Source organism: Catharus ustulatus, chromosome Z (assembly GCF_009819885.2).
Source record: "Catharus ustulatus isolate bCatUst1 chromosome Z, bCatUst1.pri.v2, whole genome shotgun sequence".
In the NCBI taxonomy this organism is placed as follows: Eukaryota; Metazoa; Chordata; class Aves; order Passeriformes; family Turdidae; genus Catharus; species Catharus ustulatus.
Genome location: NC_046262.2, coordinates 42,782,335 through 42,806,770, shown reverse-complemented (window position 1 = coordinate 42,806,770; position 24,436 = coordinate 42,782,335). Strand labels below are relative to the sequence as shown.

Sequence of the window (24,436 nt, the reverse complement as noted above, 5' to 3'; positions counted from 1 at the left end):
TCCCAGGCAATAACTGATGAACAAGAGGACAAGGTCTTAAGCTGCGTGAATGGAAGTTTAGGTTAGACATTAGAAAAACATTCTTCACTGAGTGATTGGGCACTGGAATCATCTGTCCAGAGAGGTGGTGAATCACTGTCCCTGGATGCAAAAGAAACACTAGACGTGGCACTCAGTGCCATGGTTTAGTTGATAAGGAAGTGTTAAGTCATAGGCTGGACTTGATCTCAAAAGGTCTTTTCCAACCCAGTTTGTTCTGTGATTCTGTCTGCACCCATACTCCTTCCTCAGACACGAGACAAAACAAAAACTTACAAATCCTCCAGCTGGACTGCCCACCCACTATTACGTTGGCTGCTTTGCTATCCTGGAAAAACCGAACAAAATACTGCTGCTCTGCATCACTTTTCCTTTTTCTCCAATTTAAAGCCACGCCCTCTAGTGATGATGGGGATGGTATAACATAACCTGGCCCTGCCCATACATCTCCAGGCTCTATCTCTCTCCTGGCAACTGTGATGAAATTAACTCTGTCCTAGCCAAAATTAGGATAAGTGTGAAATTAAGATCACAGAATAAGGATGAAGAATTAAAGATCAGAAGTTTGCATGTACCCACTTTGCTACAGCGGGAATTTTCATCCTGATGCATTAACCAGTATGTGCTAACCAAATTTTGCCTCTGCCGTGCCTTGAATTAGCACCTTCCTGTTGCAAATTCTTCCCTTCTGTCCCTGACCTCAAGTTTCCACTGTGATGCCTTATCTTGCAGGCAAGTACCTTCTGTGGCCTTGACAGTTTAAGACAGGAAACAGTGCTCTTTAAGTCCTTACACCACACCATGGCTCAAATACTGTCCTCCAGGGACTTTGTTCTTCAGCTCATGGGTTGGCCACAAGGGTGATGTATATGAAGCAATAAAACGAGGAAAGACAGAAGCAATAACATGAGCAATCATACAGTGTACAATACCTATCCCAATCATTAAAAATGCAAATCCAATGGCAATCATCGGCCCAAGTCTCATTAGCCCTCACTTCCCCTACCCTCCGAGTCCCAAGCATCAAAGTACTGACATCACCCAGGAATTGGGGCTAACTCCTAGAAGACTGTCTTGGGCTTGGAGTGATTGGCCGCAATTTCTTTAATTCTGCCTTGGGCTTCTTCAGCCAATGCCACTGCACTGTGAACAGTGATACAATAGCGACTCAGTTTTATTAAGACATAACAGTCCACATACACCTGTTCCTTTAATATCAACTTATTTAAAGTCCTTTTTGACACTTTTTTGGACTTGTAAGTTAAGTTCTCTGAACACACACCTGATCCAGTTACTGTGGGTACGTGCTTTCAACATAAAAAGTTCTCATGCAAAATTCAAAAAAAGTTCTTATACAAAAGGTTCTCATGCAAACGTATCAGTCCATTGGGCCCATATTTCTCCAGGGGACAGAGTACAGGTCTGGAGATGGGGGGAAGAAGACAGAGAGAGGGATCCAGTGGTGTCCCATGGGTCCTTCTTCACCCTGGGCTTCTTGGTGGTGGGCATCCCCAAGTTGTTCTTCCTGGGGTACCACCTATATAGTCCAAGTTGCAGATATCCATGGCAACACACCCCCTTAACTTGGAGAGATCTGTGTTTGACCACCCATAACTGTTATGAGCAGTTCCTTTCACGCCCTTTGCGACAGTATGAATCTCTGGATGCATTAACCAGGATGTACTAACCAGATTTTCCCTCCTCCAGGCCTAGAATTATCATCTTCCAGCAGCAACTTCCTCCTTTTCTGCTATCTAAAGTTGCTGCTGTGCAAGCTTATCTTATGGCAAGCTCCTTCTGAGGCCTGGACAGGCAACAGTGCTCTTTCAGTCTTTACATTTGGGTTATATCAGAATCCCTTCGTACATTGAAAATTACCTAAAATCATGACTTTGGATTCTTTTAAGAAAGTAAGCACTGTTAAATGGAAGTAGAAATCCAATAGGGTGTTTTTGATCAAGTAACACAAAAAGAACCTTGCTTCACAACATGTATGTTAAAACTATGAGACAGTTTTCCCTCATCTTATTTCGGCACACTCTATGCTAAGAACACTGTAAATAAAACACAGCCCACGATCAAACATCCGATCTGAAACAGGAACTGCTGTTGCCCAAGTTGTTGAAACTCCAAGATAGCAATGTTTTGATTTTAGATTTCTCATTTCAGAGCAATTTTTAAAAATTGCTCAAAGACTACAAAACCTAAACACAAATCAGTGTACAATACAGCGCATCCTGAAAACAAACTAAGATTCCTGAACCTGATCTAAAGTTTACATTGGAGAAAAATACAATACAGAGATCCTAGACTCCTATAAACAGCAAAGCTCAAGTTTTGGTCTACAGACTCTGCTTGATAGGCTAAAGAAGGCTTCTAAATTACTTTTACATTTTAAAATATTTGTTCAAGGAAATTTTTGTTTCTCCAAATCATGTAAATCAGTTTCTCCAAATCATGTTTCCTAGCAGGATATTTTAAACTTGCCATGATGCATTGCTATTTAATAAGAGCTCAACAACTAATAAAGGCAAAGTTGAGCAACCCTTACACTTACTTCATTTTAATTGCATTGCTTTTCTTTATAAAAGCACAATTCATTATTTCCATGTTCATTAGAGCTCTGCTCTTCTCATAACATTTTAAGTACATGCACAATGACCATTTAGGAGATGAGGTAAGCCTTAACAGACACACAACAGCAGTGGCTGAATATGCACATTCAAACACAGCTATCTATCCATGGTATCAGGTTAACAAGTTTGTGCCACCAGCAGCACCTAGGTTTGCTTGGCTGCAGACATTTACCATACGTTGGTTACCCTTCCATTCTGGCAGGGTCTCTTTACCTCTCAAAACCACTTGTCATTCTCTAGTTTCCAAAGCTATCTACCACTCTGAAATACCAAACTAAAGTAAGCCAAGAATTCTCTGACTTCTTTGAAAATATCTTACTTCTCAAGTACTGTCTTACACTCTTTCTGCTTTATCCCTCTCCCTGACTTGGTCTTTCCCTTTGGTCTTGCTTGCATTTAAGTCATTCTACCATTGCTTCACAGAAAAAATCCTTCAGTCATTTGACCACGACCAGTTCAATCAGTTGCTCAACTTTTTAATGTAGTTCCTCATACCAACAATCTTGGGATCACTGCAGTAATTTTTCTGTTCTTGGCTGTTTGTAAAACCAACCAAAACTAACAGAACACACTTTTCTGTGGTTTCTGATTTCTCACTGAGGGCCACTTATCACAAATAAAACTAATAGCCATCATCTCTGAAAAACTCTATATTTCAGTCAACATCAGAACCATTAAAAATGCGTAAAGCAGATAGTTGAACACAAACCAAAACAGCCTCAGTGCTCGTCTTCAACAGTGCAACAAGTAACACTACAAATTACAGGTGCAATCCTATTCAGCCCACGCTATGCTGGGTAGAAAACATGGGGAATTACGAAGCTCTGTTGCAGTGGGTCTTTGGCTAAGTATGCATAAACAAGAATTGATCAATGCTTATTTCTTTCAAGTTGAAGTAATCCATTAGCAGTTCAGTAATTTTTTTCCACTTAAAAAAAACCCCATCTCCTCAACATATACTCTTTATATTTCTCAATTTCTCACGTTTGATACAAAGTTTGACATACTTAATCAAGAACAACACAATTTCTTTCTAAAGAAAAAAAAATCACCGTTTTTCCTAATTATATCAATATAAAGAAACTTAAAAATTTTTGAAGCTTCATTATAAATTTTCTTTAAAGATTTTGAAGCATACACCCAGAATAAGAACCACTAATGACAACCACAAGCAGTCAAAAGGAACCGCAAATAAGCAGTACCACAAAATTCTTAAATGCCTTCTTAGAAGAATTCCCCAAATGCACTCATCTTAGTAGTTCAAAAAAATAAAAGGAAGCCATTTTAATCCCTCAATTTACAGCATGTTCTGACCAGCTATACACTGCTCTTTATAATCCTTTTGTTAGTAGACTGATGTTTCACTATGGAGTCTTAGAACCAATGATCCCTTTCTGCCTTCTACCCAAGGATGTCTGATTTATAATTAATTAGGCCATCCAAATTAATAAAAGGGCTATAGCAAATATTCAGTTCATCAGCTGAAAAAGCCCACAGAATCATTAAAGTCAGAAACGACCTCCAAAATTAACTTTCCTTCAACAGAACACCATCTTGTTTGTCAACTAGACTGCAGCACTAAGTGCTACATCGAGTCATTTCTTTCACACTTCCCTGGGCAGCTTGTGACTATACTTCCAAAAATATTTGCAGTTCCTAGCTCACAAACACTCATCATAGTGAAGTATCAAATCAAACATGTTTGTCAGAAAATTGACATACATACATTTTCAGTTATGTATCCAAAAGTTTTAGCCAGTCAACAGCAACCCACTGTTGCACACATAGACCAGTGCACTGCAATTTCCTAAAGTCTAAAAGAGAAAATGTTTTTTAAATATTATTTGAAGTATTATTTAAGTTGTTTTGCTTTTGTACTTTACATGAAAACATTATAGTACATAAAATTCAACAGATTACATATTTGATCTTATATTACTAGTCACAACTTTCAGAACAAAAGAGGCAGTACAGGTCTTAAAAGCATTTTTCAAATTTTCTTGCAGTTTAAAGTAAATAATTTTACCAAAATCTGGAAATCAACTGAAACTAATATTATTAAGAGGCAAAGTTCTACTAAACACTTCAGTATGCCTAACTTCAGCAGCCTTTCTTCCTCAATGAGTTAACATGCAACTAAAATTAGTTGTGATCTATCAGGAATACAGCTAATAAAAACGAATACTGGTCAGAATGCAATGCAAGCATGTGCACCCATGCAGTGTACAGCAAGAGAAAGAAACGCACATCAGTTAATTTAAGTGATCTCTTCACCTGATGGCTTTAAAAGGTAGAACTCTAAGCCCAGAAAAAATTATTTACTATAACTGATCCCAAAATGGAACTATCACATGTGAAAAATTACACACTTTGCATACATTAAGTAAGACACAGTCTGAAGATAACAGAGAATTAGTAAAATAACCAATATTCCTAGTTAAACAGCACAAAGTTATTTTGCTCTTAAAGTCAGCGGAATAAAGAGGATTATGAGCTTTAGATCTACAGTAGATCCATTCCTTTCCTACATACACAGGTATCGATGATTGAGAGAGATGTGACTAATGATCAGAATTCAAATCTACTAAGAGCCAAATGCTTACATACTATTTTCAGGAAGGCTAGTAATTTTTTACTAGATTCATTTAGGTAAACATCACATTTATATTTCTACTTAGTTCAATCTTCTTTCCTGTCGCCAGTCTTGATCCAATCTTCTAGTAATCTTCAAAGCTCTGTTTGCTCTTGCCAAGGCATCTCTGATATCAAAGTACATATGCTAACTAAATCCACAGTACTCTCTGTCTTAGCTTCCACACACAGGGGATAGTTTCCCTTTTATAGGAAACAATCATATAAAATTCTTCTTTCTGACTTGCTTACTACTCATTGTTTCACTGAAATAGTTACATATCTATACCATGACTACTAACTACACAGGAATTTTCAGCTGCAAAAAACAGCAAAGAGATTTTCAGTTGTCATTCTTAGGTTTTTTACTTTCAAGAATATCTTTTATTCCAGTCAAACCAAGACTTTTTCAACTCTGTAGAGTATGTAATCTGAGACAACAAAATCTACTGATACTAGAAATGCTTCAGGTATTTTCAGTATTATTTCAGAACCCAAATATTCCAGCTCTGGCATACGACTGTGTTTTAGATTTCTGTTGAACACAGGGTTGATAATGCAGCAATGGTTTTGTTATTGTTGAGCAGGTTTACAGAGGGCCAGGGCCTTTCATGCTTTTTGTACTGCTATGTTGTTGAGGAGACTAGGAATACATGGGAGGTTGGGATGGAACAGAGCCAGGACAGGTGACTCCAACCGACCAAAAGGATATTGCATTCCTGGTGACATCATGCTTAGTATGTAAAGGTGGGGGGAAGAGCGAAGGGGTAGGGGACATTTGGATTTATGTCATTTATCTTTCCAAGTAACAATTACATGTGATGGGGCCCTGCTCTCCTGGAGAGGGCTGAACACCTACCCGCCCATCAGGAACAGTAATTAATTCCTTGTTTTGCTTTGCTTGTTTGCATGGCTTTTGCTTTCCCTATAAAACTGCCTTTCCCTCAACCCATGAGTTTCTGGCTTTTACCTTTCCAACTCCCTTCCTGACCCTACTGGTGTGGAAGCGAGCAAGTGGCTGCAAGGGCTTAGCTGCCAGCTGCATTTAACTAGAACAGAAGCCTCAACATTTAGTTCTATTAACATGCATGTAGTCCAGTGAACTAACACAGGAAAATAATCCTGACCCTCAAAGCAAGATGAATTTACCACTTCATAATGTCCAGTTCTTTTCAACATCTTCATCGATGGCTTAAGAAAAACATTGTACTGGTTTTTCTGGATAACAGCAGAGCATCATTTTCACTTCAACAGTGGACAATAACCAAGGGGCAAATCATGACTGACAAATCTGGTGGCCTTCTACAGTGTTGGCGGATGAAGGAAGAGTGACTAATATCATCTACCTAGACTTCTGCAAAGTATTAGATACTGCTCTGCACAACACCCTTGTCTCTAAACTCAAGAGACATGATCTGACAGATAGACAACAAGTAAGAAATCGGCTGGAGGGTTGTACCCAAAAAGGTTGTGGTCAACAGTTCAATATCCAAGTGGAGTGCAGCGACGAGTGGTATCTTCAGCAGTCAGTACTGTGACCTGAATTGTTCATCCTCTTTGTCAGCAACACAGCCAGTGGCATCAAGTGCACCCTCATTAAATTTGCTGAAGACACCAAGCTGTGTGGTGCAATCCACATGCTGGAGGGAAGTACAGTCATCCAGAGGGACCTGGACAGGCTTAAGAGGTGGGTCTGTGGGAAACACACGAAGCTCAAGAGGGCAAAGTGCAAGGTACTATACCTGACTTGAGGCAATCTCAAGCACAAATACATACATTGAGCAGACAATCAGTTGAAGAGCAGCCACAGAGAGAAAAACTTGGAGATGTTGGTGGATGAGAAGCAGATCAACATGACTCAACAACGTGTTTGCAGTCCAGAAAACCAACCACATCCTGGGCTTCATCAAAAGTAGTGTAACCAGCAAGTCCGGGGAGGTGATATTGCCTCTCTAGTCCACTCTCACGAGACAGCACATAGAATACTGCATCTAGATCTCTGGCCCCCAGCAGAGACAAGACAGACATGACCTGTTGGAACAAGTCCAGAGGAGGGCCACTAAGCTGCAAGGTCAGGCTGAGAGTGTTGGAGTTGTCCCGCCTGGAAAAGAAAAGGCTTTAGAGCAACTTTACAGCAGCCTTTCAGCACCCAAAGAGGACCTACAAGAAGGCTGCAGAAAGGCTTTTTATCAAGGCAAGTAGCAATAGGACATGAGGGAGTGGTTTCAATGTAAGAGAGAACAGGCTTAGATTAGCTATAAGGAAGAAATTCTTTACCACGCAGGTGGCGAGGCACTGGAACAAGCTGCTCAGAAAAGTTGCAAATGCTCTGTCTTTGAAAGCACCCAAGGCCAGGCTGTATGATGCTTTGAGCATCCTGGTCTAGTGGAAGGTGTCTCTGTCCATGGCATGGGGGTAGGAACAAGATGATCTTCAAGGTCCCTTCAAACTTTGTGATTTTTAAGATTCATATAGCCTTATGCCATTAGAAACCTGCTATGGCAAAAAAATCCTAAGCAAACGCCCCTCTAAACTAACTAAACTGAATTCAAGGTTTTATCCTCAGCTCAGTTCTCTTCAACATCTTCATTAAAGACTTGGATTCATTACTCAAATGGATTCCAAAGTTTGAAAAGGACACTAAGTTAGGCGGAAATGTTGATTCTCTCAAATATAGATATCTTGACAAATTACAGAGGCAGGTGATCACCAACCCTATAAAGTCTAACAAGGGCAAGTGCTGACTTCTGCATTTGGGGCAGTCCTGGACATGTGTACAGACTGAGGAACAAGAGACCAGTACTATGGAAAGGGATCTGGAGGCCCTGGCCAAAAGGAAGCTGAACCTGAGCCAGCAGTGCCCTGGTAGCCAGGAGGACCAACCCTGTCCTGGGGGGCATCAGGCACAGCATCACAGCCAGGCAAGGGAGGGATTGTCCTGCTCTGCTCTGAGCTGGGGTAGCCTCACCTTGAGTGCTGTGTATAGTTTTGGGTGCCACAATATTAAAAACAGACAATAGATTAGAAAGCATCCAAAAGAGAGCCACAAGGATGGTGAAGGGTCTGGAGGTAAAGCCTTATGATGAGTGGCTGAGGTCACTTGGTCAGTTCAGCCTGGAAGAGACTTCATTGCAGTCTACATCTTCCTCATGAGGGAAAGCAGAGGGGAAGGTACCAATCTCTTAAGTATACCTCAATACCTGCATCATCAACACAGAAAAATTAGTGCAATGACTTTCAACAACAACGATTTCTCCATTTTGCCTTCAGAAATTTTACTAGCAGGGCACCTCTCAACCCTCAGGCAATCAGCAGTAAAATGTGCCTTGTTACTTCTAATAAGCAAAACAATCCAAGATGGGGGGGAGAATACACTATAGTTTTTTTTAATCTGTTTCCTAAAATGCACTAAAAGATCATCAGTTCTACTGAGCTTACACTAGCATCAAATAAAGTGAGAAATCCCCTTTAAATAATTATAGACAAATTTTCATCATTCCAACACATTAGCGGCAGATACTTCCGCTGGGAAAATCATCCTTTGGCACAAAATTCTGTAAATAATCAGACATATTATGCTTCAGTAAAACTTCTGACTATTTGATTGTATTCAGCTTCACAACCTTTCGACTTGCACCTTTATTACACCCTTCTATAAGGAATAGAAGTCACTAGAGTGAAAGCAACATAAAAACCACATTTATACTTAGTTTCACGAAGAACATAATCAGCACATTTTAACAGTTCTCTGAACTTAGGAACTTGTTTAGCATCTGTAACACCTGTATGCACACTATACACTGAATGATTTTTCCAGCAGCACTGGAAGTGCAGATGTACATAATCATGTTAACATTCCCCCTCTCCTAACAAATAAATGAACCAAAGACCAGCTGCTCTTTCTACTTGTGGAATTTTAAAAATGTCCAAAGAAGGACTGATGAAGGGAATTACTTCATTTTCAACAGAAGAAAGGCATATTTTAATCATGTTTTATCTATTTTTCATTCTATCTTTTTTTCATAAGAAAGACAACAGTAAAACTAATGGAATATCCAGCCCAGTGGGAATTAGCCCACCTCAGAGGTTTTAAAAGTTCTCAATCTTTCCAAAAAGAACAGACATTTGCACCTCCAAGAGATTATCGTTTTGGCTGGCCCAGCTCAATAGTTCACAGATCAAGGTCTCTTCCATTGTCTAGGCCTTTGAATCAATTGGAGAGAGATTGGGAACCTGTGATCAAAACTTTCTTAATTTTATTTAAGTGTTGCTCTATATGGTCTGAAATTCTTCAGAGAAGGAAAAAGAGACAGGAAACATCTATACAATGCCATTACTAAAGACATCATACATTGGTTGTTATGAAGTTTATGTCCAAAAAGCACTAATTTTTAAATGCCAACCCTCAAGTCACGTGGGTTGATTACAAGTAAGAAGCAGTGATAACACTACATAGTCACTAATTCAGATATCAGTTCTTGACTGACATTAAAAACAGGTACAGGATTTTGCCCAAAAAGCAATTGCTAGTTATCAATATAAAAACAGGTGAGAATAAAACATAAAAACACTGGCCAAACCAGTGATAAACTAAGGAAAAATGAGATTAATGAGGCAAAAGAAAGTAGAAAATTACATACACATGCCTTATTCAGAATGCAGAAATGAAAATAAAAAAAGCTCAATTAACTCCAGTTTTTAAGTTTACGCTCACACTAAACACAATTATGTTTCTGAAATTCACAAGAACTTTCAGGGTAAAGGAAAACTGCAGGACTGCGACTTTAAGCATTGATAAATAAATAACCCAGAAAACAAAGGAAAGAAGTTCTCCAGAAATTCATTTCAGAAAACCTTGCAGGCTTAGTCTGGTGATTTACAAGTTCTCAACAGTGAAGCTGTGCTAAAGTAGTGCATTTTACTAAAATTAAACCAATTAAAATGTAATACTTTCTTATTTGATCTCCTTCCCACATAGGCAGTATTACAACCAGATTAAATATTTGGCTAAGGACTCACTGACATTTTGACATATGTTTGCCCTTTGAAGAATTCCTTGCTTCTCTCATGGTTCAAAAAACAAATTACAAAAAAATTGAACACAAAAATGCAAAAAAGAATTTCTTAAATCTGGCATTAAACCACACACATTTTAGCTGTTTTATTGCATAGGAATGAAGCTAATGAAGAGATAAGAGAACTGACTCATGCCAAATAAGTTTACAAGAGCTTCCTTAAAAAAAGCTAAACAAAAAATTCAACAAATGAAATATGCTTGTCAACATAAAGTTTCAAGATCCACACTAAATCATGTACTGGTTTTTAAATAAAGAAGTTTCTAGTCTATTCACTTTCTAATGGCTAAGAAAAATTTATCTGTTTTCCTATACATACAGGTGGCAGACAAAACTAATTTTGAAGACAAAAAGATTTTCCCACTACTGCAACATTATGCACACCTTAGTACAAGAATAATAAAGACACACAGCGCATTTTAAAAGACTTTTCTTATAGCTCTTGTCTACTCTCCTCTCAGGCAGCATGGACAAGCACAACCTCTCATCACTGAATGATCTGCCTATGCTAACAGAAGACAGTTTAATTTCAGTATTATTCTGTCCTTCTACTATGGAATCATGATCAGCTACCAAAGTTTAGCCAAACAGCCTTAAAAACAGTGACAACATTTACAATACACTAAGTAACACGAAGATAAAATCTCTTTTCACTATATTGCTACAATTCTTCCTATGACTTTGCACAATATACCAAGACTCTGAAGTACAAATATTTTTTTAAAGCACCCTTTTACCAGCAATACAAAAATAATTGCTGATTTAACCTCTAACCTACAGCCTGATCATTTGATACTTACTTGGTCCTCCATGCCTAAAATAATCTTATAAGATAAAGCTTTTTTAAAAAATGTAAAGAAGAGATCTATCTAGTACTTATTCAAAGTTGTAATAACCTCCCTTGCATCACTTTATCCAAAGGTAAACTTTAACCCACACTAATTGTTCAGACTACTGCATATAACTTTGCATTTAACCACAGGGCAAGAACCTGCACAGACAGCAAAATAAGTTGTCCCAGGCTTGCGTCACCCGAAGCAGCACACTTTTGCACCAGGGCAAATATGAACCAGGTTAACTGGTTAACTTCTCAGTTGATGATCACAGGGCTGGAACACATCTCTACAAGGTCAGGTTGAGAGAGTTCGGGTTGTTCCGCCCAGAAAAGAGAAGGCTTTAGGGCAACTTTACAGCAGCCTTTCAGAGTACCCAAAGAGGACCTAAAAGAAGGTTGAAGAAAGATTTTTAACTAAGGCAAGTAGCAACAGGACATGAGGGAGTGGCTTCAAAGCAAGAGAGAGCAGTTTTAGATTAGGTATTAGGAAGAAATTACTGTGCAGATGGTGTGGCACTGGAACAGGCTGCCCAGACAAGCTGTGCATGCCTCCTCTCTGCAAATGTTCAAAGTCCGGCTGAATGAATTTTGAGCATCCTGGTCTAGTGGAAGGTGTCTCTGCCCATGGCAGGGGAGTCAGATCTTCAAGGTCCATGCCAAACCAAATCACTCTGTTGTTCTAGAACTTTCCTTCCAGGTATGTAACTATTCTTCCCTTCCTCAAATGAAAAAAACCAAATATAACAAAAATGCACAAAAATAACAGCTGCCCAGGATATGACAGCAGCACTGCACAGTCACTGTTCTTGCTACCACTCTAGGGTAAATACAAGTGGACTTTAAGTTTTACAATGCAATTATTTTGTTCTTAGTCATGCTCTTACAAACTGAAGTGACCCAAATAATTTGCTACAATTCTGAGCAAGTTTATTCAATTTGGTTTGGAAACATTTACAACAGGTCTCTGGAAATCATGGAAAAAAATGTCTATATAAAAAAGTAAGGCACTTTTCTGTTCTCTGCTTACATTTCCCCAAGGGGTATATGTCAGTCAGCCTTTGTCAGAAGACTAGGTTTATTTTCTATTGTGCTAGTCAGAGAAGGATTGCTCGAAAGCCAAAAGGATCCAACATTCTGGAAGAGCAAGCCTAGGGCAAACATACCTACCTTGCTGTTAGAAAGTAAAGGAGTGGTCAGTTACTGCACTGGTCAGTCTGTTAGGTTGAGTAACCATGGCAAATCAAACTCTTGCATTTTTAACTCTCAAGAAGGCTGGCTGATCTTTCTAAGTGTCATTTTAGTGCATAACAACTTCTCAACAATCCAGGCTAGCAACACACACCTTCAAATATGGAGGAAACATATGCAGCACACAGTTTCTAGAGGCAGGGCGACTATCACTGCAGGGGTCCATTAGATGGACCACTTGCAAGCTTTGTAGTCTGTGCATCAGAAGTACCAAATCATTCTTTTATGTGTTTTTGAGTATCCCAAGAAGATGCCACTGCAAGACTAAATTTAATCTAGGTGTAATTTAAAAAAATCCTAAAGAAAATGTAAGAATTTGTGACACAAATACTCGTGCAAATAAAATGCTTGCTGCAACACAGCAACCACCTACCAACTTTTAAAGCAAACAAAGCACATAAGCATTCAAAATTCTCATAAGGACAAGGTATGATTCACAGCATTGATTAGAAAGTCAAAACTTATTTGTTATGAACCCAAACCTAAGTAACCAATGAGCATATTAACATTTAAGTAGTAATTCAGCACTTAGAGGAAAACAAAAAGCAAAACCACAAAATACTGAGGTCAGGGTTAGAAAATAGCTACCTACATAAGCTTTCCATACAACCACAACTATGACAAGATTTGCCACAAGATCACTTACTCATAGATTTGAGACACATGTATCCAAACTTCTCCCATAAACAACATCACAGTAGCTACAACCATAAGACAGTTTTTAATAAATCAGACATTAAATTGGGTTTCCACTGGACAGAAACACTGATTGCCCCTATTCTAATAAAAACGTAGGTCTCTTTCTTAAATCAGCTGACAGCCTCTTCTACTCAGAAGAAAATGCACATTTTTTTAGGAATTACTGCAACAAAGGAGCACACAATACCATTTTTGCAAACTGAAGCATGATCACACTGATAGATACTAGACTCATATTCCAAGCATAAGAAAATTTCTCACTACACACCTGGTTTAGAAAAAGCTTATAGACACGGTTAGACAATTCAACAGCATTTTGCATCCCATCTTTGCAATGACAACAGGAAAACACCCAAAACTGAAAAAAGGATTCAGAGAAATTGATCTCTTGGCTTTAATTTACAGTTTGAAAAAGCTGAGCAGCCAGTCTTAAACTGAATTTGTCTCATCTATTCTCTTCACATTCAATCATTTTAGCTTATATTAAATCAGTTCTCAAATGCATTCACATAACAGTAGAATCATGAACCACTTAAAGGAAAACACTGTTAAGAATGGCAGCCTCTTCCCATGGCGACTAACAAAAAATGAGATGTTAGTTTTTCCAGATCAATTGCAGAATATTCCCTGTCTAAAAATCTTGGCCTAAAGAGATTATCACATTTAAATGGTGAATTGTTGCAATAGATGTGAAAGTTGCAATCCCCGTAACAGCAAGTTCAGCATTGTATTATTGGAGCTCTAATTGCAGCACTGGTTTCTGTAAGCCTGGAAGGTCAGTGAAAGAACAAAAACTGTTACTTTAAAAGAAGATAAATTAGCTGTAGAAAATTCATATCACATACTTGCAATATCAATTTAAATACTGCAGTCAGCACCGGATTCATCAAAGACAATGGTACCCTATTAAACCATCAATCATACATTCTGCTCTAATCAGCATTGTGACATAACGTGGTGTCTTACTTGAGTAGAATTCTTCCACATTTTTGTTGAAAAAACACAACACATGCTGTATAAGTGCGTGTGTGAGTGTTGGTAAGGAGCAAAACAACAGAGAAAAGTTCGACTGTGAAATCAGTGACTCCCCATAAAAGCTGCAAAGACATCGGAACACAACAACCCTTATACCACTAGTATTTCTTAAAAAGCACAGAAGAAAAATGCACAAAATATTAGCTCTGATTTTAGTATGGTATCTGTGCACTCATGAAATTAATTAGTAGATCTGAAGTATGCAAGTAGATGATAAACTATTTCAAGTTACTCTGGGAAGTTATTTACTGGACTGTGAAAAAATTACTTTTAAGACAACATGTGTATGCGTTTGATTACAGCTGACTTAAAACACTATGTTGTCCTCATTCTCTGCTGTAGAAAAAGGTAACAAAATGATGGCAAGAAGGAAGTAATGGAAAGAAGACTTCCAGAATGACAATCACCTTGGAATTACTTGTTCTCAACCATACTGTGTCTGACCCAGACTAAACCTGCTTTCTTCAACTTTGGTGGTAAATTGTATTCAAAATGCTGCTCTGAACTACTCCACTGGGCATGCAGCACAAATGGAAATGAAATAACAAATTAATTATGATAGAACTTGGAAACAGAACTTTCCAGCAGCAGCAATAGACAAATGTAGTCTTTTTTTTTTCTTCATAATCTTATTTTCTCTCCAGAAAGTTTTGTATCTGACGGGAACTAGATTCACCAATAAACATTTAAGTGTATTTCCTGAGATTCTGCATCAACTTAGGTATTGGCAATAACAATCCTCCCAAAAAGCACACATCCCTCTTCCCTTTTGAAAAGGCACATGCTTATTTGTAGGGAGAACTAAACTGTGGTGCTTGAAACAAAGTTGAGTCTACTCATTTGGGTAGCAGAGAAGACAAAATACAGAAATGGAAGAAGAGAAAAAGTGAGGTATCTTCCAACAAACAAGATCTCAAAAAGCAAGATATCCTTTCCCATAAAATTAGGTGAGGCTTTCTAGAAGTCTGTCCTGGAGATAATCAAAGCCCACACTACAACAACCACACCTCTGCCTTTTTTGCTCATGCCAGTGCCACCCTCATCCAAACAGAAACTCTTCTAGAAATATGATTAGAAGCTTAAGTATGACCAAAACCTGGAGTGTTTATTCACACCATCACTATTCCTTCCTCAATTCAATTATACCTAAGAGAAAAGAAAAAAACCTGCCTCAAACAAATGTAAATTTGGTTCTTCAAGCCTCTAGCCTAAAACTACCTGCAATGTAATGCCTATTTCACTGCTGGTTAGCCACCAAGGTTACAGCATTGGAAAATGTACTTTTCATCCACTGTTAATACAGCCACATATCCCTAGTGGCATGATGTAACATTAACCTGTCTGATCTCTTTCCATACAAGCCACAGGTGTAAGCACTGTAAAAACAGTGCTGGGTTTAGGATTCTTCCTTTTGTTTCTTTCTCTCTGGGAATCTTCTCCCATATGTGTTGCTAGGAGACAGTAACGTCTGGTCCGGGTACTTACAACAGACAAGAAAAGTGGCCGCAGCTCAAGGGAGGGGTCAGCTGGCTACTGTCTCTGGGAAGGCAGATATACTGCCAGAATTGGACGGCAAAAAGAAGGGGCTGGGGCAGCTCCTAGGTTTCCCGCACTTGGGCTTTTGGAGGAGGGTGGCCAGAGCTGCTGCTTGGGAGAGGGAATTCACTGCTGCCAGAGCCCAGCCCAGAGCTGCTGCTTCTGCTGTGGGATGAGCCTCTGCTCGTGAGAGCGGCTGGTGAACTGGGACCTTATTAACACCTACCTCACTAAAAGAGGGACTTTTCACCATTTGCTGGGGTGCCTCAGGAGAAAAACCTGGAATCCCCAGCCCTTTCCCCTTCCCAGAAGACTTTTCCCTGCCCTGCGCAGACCTGGGCTGCAACTTGCCCGCAAGCGCTGTTTTGGGCGCCCCTTTTTTGCCACTCCTCCCAGTTTTTGCTACATGGTAGTTCTACACCTCCTGCCGACCAGAATGCCTCCTGTTTACAGCTACAGCTGGAAAGTCTCTGAAACATCTCATCCCCCACTTCAGGACTTCATTCATCCCTGCCTTCCCAGATGGCTGCTCCGAGGTCCGTGCTAGATCTCCCTTCGCAGTCTAGACAGGGCACCAGGATCGGCTGCCCCGGCGGTTTGTAAAGCAAGTCCCTTCTCCATTCCCTTCCGCACAGCCCGTCTGCCATTACCGCGTGAGGGGGGCCGCGGGCGGGCACAGCGCCCCCTGCAGGCGCGGGGGAACAACCGCACCGCTCTGCGCGCCGGGAGCCACCAGCGCCCCCTGCCGGCTGCGGCCGTGACTGCACCAGCGCGGAGAGAGCCGGGAGAGCGGGGAGAGACCGCACTGGGATTGCTGCTCTGGTTTGTTTGGGATAGGAGAGCGGGAACAGACTGCACTGGGATTGCTGCTATGGTTTGTTGGGGATAGGAGAACGGGAAGAGACCACCCTGGGATTGCTGCTCTGGTTTGTTTGGGCCTGGAGAGCGGGAAGAGACTGCACTGGAATTGCTGCCCTGGTTTGCAGGGGCTGGCACCGGGGTGGTTTGTTTGTCTTGTTATACACACTAGCAAAGAACTGTTACTTCGTTTCTCATATCTTTGCCTGAAAGCCCCTTAATTTCGCCATTATAACAATTCAGAGGGAAGGGCATAATATTTTGCATTCCAATGGAGGCTCCTGTCTTCAAACCAAGACATATCAATACAACTGAAGGCAGAAGCAAAAATCCCCCAACTTGAACAGACAGGAAAGTCTGCTTCCTCTCTTGACTTCTGTCTGGCACCTAACATGCATGTAATCCTTTACAAAACGGATATGCAGAAGACAGATGTAATTGACCTGAGATATACTCCTGCAGTCTAGGAACTTAAGATTTCTGTGCTTATTCACTCCTCCCTTCAGCAGTAGGGAGAGATGACCCAGAGGCCCTGTGGTTTCCAAGCATACTGAGCACCTGCATATCCCTTAACCCTAAAAGCATTCAAGAACAGATTTCTGTGAAGTCCCAAGAAAGTCAGAATCTACTGTTAAGCTGCTTTTGAAGGCATACTTATCAGATTTTGGCCTAACATATCTCATTTATAGTTCCACTGACACCCAACCAACCAATTAATGGGTTTGTAGGCCATCTTTCACCAACAAGACAAAGAACTTCTGAAGGGGATTTTTGAAGAAAAAAGTAACTACATCCATTCAACAAAGTTCTATGTAACTGGAACATTTTGAGAAAGGAGTAAATCGATCTATAACCTGTTTGCCCCCACTCTGGCTTCACTGTGCTGTTTAGCTCATTAAAAACTAAAACATAGCAGTTATAAAACATGACAGGCAAGCAATTATCCAGAATCAGTCAACTCTCTTCCAAGTATAATTTTTGAGTTACACAAACTCCGTATTTAAAGTGTTATTTTTAATAACTTTTATCATTCCTAGAAAACTGAAGATGGTCTAATTTGCAGGCACTTTTAAGTGCACAAGTAATACCAGAAGTAACTTCGACATACGCAGCAGAATACACATACTACTTCCCAGTACATGGCAGGTACCTAACCTTTGCTTACTAAAAGAACCCAAAGCACAGCTATGGACTTCAGCGAACACTGTTTTCACAGTATCTACAAAAGTTAATCAACAAAACTTTACAGAATTTTTTCTGGAGAATTAATCTAGAACATGTTTTTTCTTGTGTTACTCAGTTCACAAAACATCGAATCTAAAAAGGCAAAAATTTCCTTATTCAAAAATTTCAACTGAAATCACAAGACAATATACTGGACTTGAGTTGCCTCAGTTCTGCATAACTAGCAATGACTTTCCATGTAGGAAACATGAACACTAAATTTGAAAAAACTGGAGCAGTTCTGAAACAAATAATTTTAATTATTTTAATAAATCAAATAGACCCAAAGTCTGGCATCTAATGACTCTTTCTGTCCTTATCCACCTAGAGTAAGAAATCATAATCTAGCAAAGGTCTCTTTTAGATTTGAATTGGACTAAAAGAAGTTCTTTGGAGAAGCTGGTCAGCTGGGTTTTCCTTGTTTTGTTGTTATTTATGGTTTATTTGAAGTCTGTGCTGGTGACACTTTACAGACCATAGCATGATGGCATAGAACAGCTAGAACAGCCTACTGTACTATAATGTATATAGTATAAGGTAGTAACTAATTTATACAGCTCCATTTTGTTCAAAATACTATATGGAACAGAAGGTCTTAAGAGTTCAGCACTCATTCTGTGAAAGTGAAGTATTTACTAAACCACTGAAATCCACAGAACTGCTTTTGAAATAAGCACCTACTCTCAGCAGTATTTGTAGGTGCAGAATTCAAACAGTGTATTGGAATATTCCATAACAACATTAAAATAATCCCACCACCCCCCCCACCCTGCCAACCAAAAAAAAAGCCCAAACCCAACCCAATCAAAGAGCTAATCAAGTTTTACAGATTTTTAGGGATTTTTAAGTCTTCTCAAAAGGCGTAAAAATTCATTAAAATATTGCAAGAACATCTCAGCCAAGGTGCAATAACTGCAAAAATTAAAATATGATTAAGTAACAGTTACAGCTAGTCAACATCACAGATAATTATTACTATTCCTATACATTGTATTTCATTTTGTGGGACCACTACAGTAGAGAAGTTTCCAAGTCAGTCATTCAAGACCTCATACAACATAGATTTACAGTAGTTTCACAACATACATTACAGATAAGAAATAAAAAAACTATAACCAGGATTTGTAGAACCATCCTCCACAACCTGAAAGCCTAATCCATTCACCTTCTGAATTCTCTATGTCTTTAGCAAATTCACATTTTACTCTATAACAGAAAGTTAACTTCAGCCACCACATGGTGTAAGCAGTTCAAATTATTTCATCATTGTTTGAAATGGATCAGTAACGAGGCCCCTTTGTCTCTAGAATCAACTGCTCATAGTTAACTACAAATCAGTTAACAGCACTATTTTAAAGATCTCGATATATATTCACATCAGAGATGTAGATGGAAGAAAGTCTACACATTCACAAAGCAGTCAAGAGTCCCCACTTTTTAAAGGCATGATGACATCTAGACAGCATCTGGACAGCACTTGGGACACATCTTGACATACAGGAGATACTCATAAGGAGAACCAGTGTCAAGAAAGATCAGCATTCACCCTTCCATCATAAAATCACTGACCTCTGAAAAGCAGTAAGAGAAGGAACACAAGAAAAATAACCAAAAAATTCTCTCACACCTGTCATGAGAAACAAGCTATCTAACCACATAACAGGAAACAACCTTCTGCGAGATAGTTCTCCCTTTTGGTTCAGCTTCAATGAACAGCTTTCGAAGATGGTTTTCTAAACAAATTTGTTGAACTGCTTTTAGTCACCTATGAAAACACATTCTCATGCCATAACATCAAGAAATCAAGTTAGATCCTTAGATTACCCGGTGAAAAAAAAGGGAAGGAGGCAAGAAAAACAAAACGCAATGAGAGAAGTTTGCAGCAAAAGGGTTCTTCAGAAAAAGGTTAAAAAATATTGCTTTGCTTCAGTAAATAGAATCCTTATAAAAATATTTCATTTATCAAACATTAAGCAAATCATGCATTACATTAACACACAGTTCTTGCATCAGCTAGAGTTTACAGATCTGAACATGTCAAAGAGCGCAGCCTGGCAACTGATAGCAAGGAAAGATACTGGGCAAGAAGAGGATAAAAGAATACTCAGACTGAGAAAATACAAAGAACTGAACAAGAATGTACCAAATGTTTATTACCTTTAGGACTGTATGTTACTTGGTAATTCCACAAATACTTAGAACTACACTGAGTTGTGATTCACTCGATTAAAGATCTATTGAAAAGCATGCCTGGTTTAAAAAATGGTTAATTTCTAACTGCTTCCAGCAAGCGATCACTGAAACTGCATTTCTTGCAGTCTTCTTTTTCCTTAGTCTCATTTGCCAAATAGTTTTTGAAAAGAAGGTTTTACTAGTCTCAGGTTTTTAATTTGGCTGAATACAGCCTAGCATAACTCATAATGGCAAAAGCACTGGAGCATCTTCCCTAAGTGAAGATGTGGAGATTTGGCAAGTTCTTCAGCTACATCTGCTCCTTTTGGGATATGAAGGTCCACAATACTGATTTTTGACAAAATCAACGCAATTAAGACAGAAAGAAAAAACTGAGTGCCACAGAAAGCTAAAGATGCTACAGACAAGAAACTTCGCAAGGATGATGAAATAGAGACAAATTTTACAGAATAAAATTTATGTCTTGCAACAAAACTGCAATGTAACAGAGTTAAACATGACTTTTAAAATGATCCATTATTTAAACAGGTGCATTGTGGACGGTTTATTTTTGTTTTGCTCTTAAGCCTAAGAATTGGCTTAAGTATCTGAAGGCCTATTTGGAGCGAGGAGCTTCATACTTCAATGAATTTCACACTTTTCATAGGTGATCAAAATTTCAAAACGCAGTAGTTATCGCAATAAAGGACAAATTAACTACACCTGGTGAAACTATTCTAGTTTAGGCAGTATCACATTCAGACTGAAAAATGTTCCAAAAAAGGTTTCCTGCCTGCTGCAGGAACCTACTGATGTACCAGGCTATAGACTTTTGCTCTGACTTTCCCATCTAGAACTAACACAGTTGCCTCAGAAGCCATGAAGTAGATACACATTCCAAAATGATACTGTAACTTGGATGATTTCTTTTAAGTTTTATGTCGTTGGGAACTCTTTCTATATATTATTCTCTCCATAATCAATGTTTGTTAATCAGTGCTTATTAATGGGGATAGAAAAAGCAGCAGAAAGAAGTATTCATATACAATCTAATTCGCATATTTCTATCTCAGTAAAAGCTGCAAAATTATGCCATTCCAATGCTTCTCCACTAGAAGCTTCTAAAGCAAAGCAGACAAAAGACGACATAGCTAGGACATTTATTACTTAAGAGCAGTGCTCAGAAACTATCCATGTGTATAAATAAAGACCATGTGTTTAAGTATGACCCTTGGAAAATTAAATACATACTCTGAATTACAGTAACATGTCTAGAAAGCAAAGTGTCATGTCTTCACACCTTCAACATTCACCCTCAATTTACAAGCTAGAAATAAAACCGTTTAATGGCAGATCACTTTAGACATGCTTGAACTACCTTCAAGTGTTTTGGTTTTACATCACAAGCCGTAAAAAATAAGCCATATCTATCAAAGCCAGAAGGGGGTGCTCTGAATAAGTGAGGTGGAGGGTACTGAACTAAGCATTTGCTTCGCACTAGTAAAGAGGTCAAAAGCATGCTGTCTTGTTTTCATTTGGGAGCTCACTTCACGTTACCATGCCTTTTCTACAAAAAACCTAACAAATAAACAAGCACTAACAAAAACAATAGCCAAAAAAAAAAAAAGAAAGAAAGAAAATCAAAATTAAAAAATCTGAAAGAACTCTTTTTAGGAAAGCTTCAGTTTGTACTGTTGTCATCACAAGGGCAAATTAATCTATGACAGAAATCTAGCAACACGAAGACCAAACAAGTGTAAATTCCGATTTTGTATTCCATGTTTCACAAGCTGTTTAAAATACTAACAAGGAGATATAAGAAACATAAAAAGCTAAAACCCTCTGCTACGCGTTTTACCTACAAAATGCCTATTCTGTCTTAACTAGTTCAGATCTTTTAAACGTGATTGTCAAGAGCTGACCCCTCATACCGAATTATGTCCTCAAATGAAAGAAAAGGCCCTAGTTCATTCTGCCAACTGTAACACAGTATTTCATCTCTGCCAGCACTTTGGTGCATCAGCCTCCCCCCACCCAACACGAGAAAAAGATACGCACATTCCAATCGAGCCTCTCTCAGCGGGGCTCACCCAGTTCCCCCCTCCTCCCTCCCTTCCTCCCTCGCCCCAGGCCTTGCCAGGTTCCCAAATCACCTCTGATTTTAGGTTTCATTTTGTTGTAAACAGCAAAACGAATGGAGAAAGCTTCCAAAGCGAGGATCCTTACCCTTGAAATCCCGCCATGCGCGCAAATAAGGAGGGTGAATTGTGTTTCCTCTCTCTTTTTTTTTTTTTTTTTTTTTTGGATGGGCGATGAAGGGGGAGGGGGGAAGAAACAAAAGCCTACACGGAGGAGAGGCTAAGCAGCGGAGACTGAGAGAGAAGGCGGAGACCCTGGTGGAGGAGCAGGGCGAGCGTCAGCCATGTTGTGTGTGTGTGCGTGTGTTGGTCCAGTATTTACAAACCTGCAGCTGCAGCAGCGCTTGGAGCCTGGGAGAGAGAGGGGAACGCAGGGAGGGAGCGGGAAGGGAGGAGGGAGGAAAGGAGCGAGGGAGGAGGGGAAAGCGGCACAGCAGACAAAGGATCGCAGCAGCGCAGAGCGAGCGGGGCGCGCACACACCGCGCCGGCGCTGTTTTCCGCAGCCCCGGCTCCTGCGCCGCCCTCACGCCCCCCTCGTCCCGCTTTCCCGCCTCCACCTCCCTCGGGAAAGGCTTATCCGCCAGCAGCCCCTCGGCGGGCCCCAGCCCGCACACAATAGCTCCGCAGCGGGGAAAGAGGGAGGGCACCGCTCCCCTACGGGTGGATGCGGCGCAGGGCCGTGCCGGGGGAGGGCGGCAGAGCCCCGGAGCCCGGAAGGGCGGGGGGGGTTGCCAAGCAGCCGGGGAGCTTGCGGGGGAAGGGAGAGCAGAGACGACACCTCCAGACCGGAGCCCTCGAGGCCCCGATGCCGCCCGCGGCTTCCGGGAGGGGAGGGCGGGGGATCCACGATGTGAGTGCCCCGAGGGAGGGGAGGCGAGGCGAGGCGCGGCCGGGCTGGGAGCGCCGGTCCCCCCACAGCGACTCCCTCCGGCTCTGCCCGGTACTGGGCCGGGCCAGGCCAAGGGCGGCACGACGGGCTGCGCTCCCCCCGTCCCCTCCCTCGCCCCGGTCGCTCACCTGCCGGCGGGGCGGGCGCCCGGGGGTGCCAGGGCTGCTGCTCAGCCCCTCCCGCCCGGGCCGCTCAGCTTGTCTGCGGCGGTGGCAGCAGCGGCGGCGGGCACAGCCGCTCCCCTCGTCTCGCTTGTCCCCCTCCGCCGCCGCTGCCTCCAGCTCGCCTCTGCCACATTTGGATCCCCCTCTCCCTACACGAGCTCCGCCGCCAGGATAGAGGCCTCCTCACCTTCCTGCCAAATAGTGAGCCGACCGCATCGCGCCGTTCAAAACACAGGGCCGGGGCCCGCCCTCCTCCCCCGCGCTGCCCCCCTGCCGGCGCGCAGGCGCACTGCTGCGCCCCGAATGCGGCGGGCGCGGGGCAGCCCCACCCGCCCCGCCGTGGGCCGGAGGGCGGCCTGCCGTGCTCCTGCCCTGCCGGGGGCCAGGCGAGCCCCAGGTCACCTGCGTGTCACCCTCCAGCCCTCTGTGTGTACAGAGAATCATCGAGCCGACTCCCGGTGTCCTGTGCTCGGAGACACCCACAAGGATCATCGAGTCCAACTCCCAGCCCTGCACGGGACATCCCCAGAGTCGCGCCTATGAGCATTGTCTAAACACTTTTTGAACCCTGTCAGGTTTGGCGCTGAAGAAGGTCAAGAGTGTAGTGCAGATGCCAGAAGGCCGACTAACATTTCAGCAGAGCAGGGAAAGTATTTGTAAATAATAAGCATTTTGTATGAAATTTCCTTCTCTTTTCAAGAGAGGCGACATTACTAGGAGAAGGGAGTGGTTCCTTCAAAACTAAAAGGGTTCCCTGAAAACATATTGATCTGTGCAATAAGGACATGACAAAAGGTGGGAAAGCCTTCAAAAATCCATGTGGAACAAAAGCAGTAGCTACAGATTGTGAGTCTCTGTTGAAGGGTTGTCCTGCATGCCCCTGGCAGGCTTAGAGACAGTACTTGAGGGAGCAGTAATGGAAAACCTGCAGGTAATCAAGGCTTGTTCAGCGATTGACAGACCATAGGTGTCACCTTTTCAACTGTCAGCGTTAGGTGTCGGGACGCCTAGGAGAAAATTACTAAGTTTCTTAATCCTAATGGGGAGTATTTTCGGATTCATGAGGCATGCATGATCTAGATGGAATGGGACGCAAGGAAGAAATTTGGTAAGCTATACCAGAAATTTTCAGATGAAACTGTACCTAAGGCATTAACTAGAGGGGGGGAAAAGCCGGTAAAATCATCTGGAAATGTATTGATGAAAATATGATACAGTGTCATCAAATCCTACTCCATCACTTAGGTAAATCATTA

At 41.1% G+C, this 24,436-nt stretch overlaps 1 protein-coding gene across 2 annotated transcripts in view; it reads right to left on the bottom strand.

Moving 5' to 3' along the window:
* SPIN1 (spindlin 1) overlaps nucleotides 1-23,443 on the bottom strand; it is a 53,221-nt gene extending 29,778 nt beyond the window's left edge. The window contains exon 1 of one of the 2 annotated variants that reach the window (XM_033085527.2): nucleotides 23,368-23,443. The gene's annotated coding sequence lies outside the window, so the exon portion shown is untranslated. Of the gene's footprint in view, nucleotides 1-22,214; nucleotides 22,382-23,367 lie in introns of those variants that run through there. The other variant, XM_033085528.2, reaches the window with a different exon arrangement.
* Nucleotides 23,444-24,436: the final 993 nt, after the last annotated feature.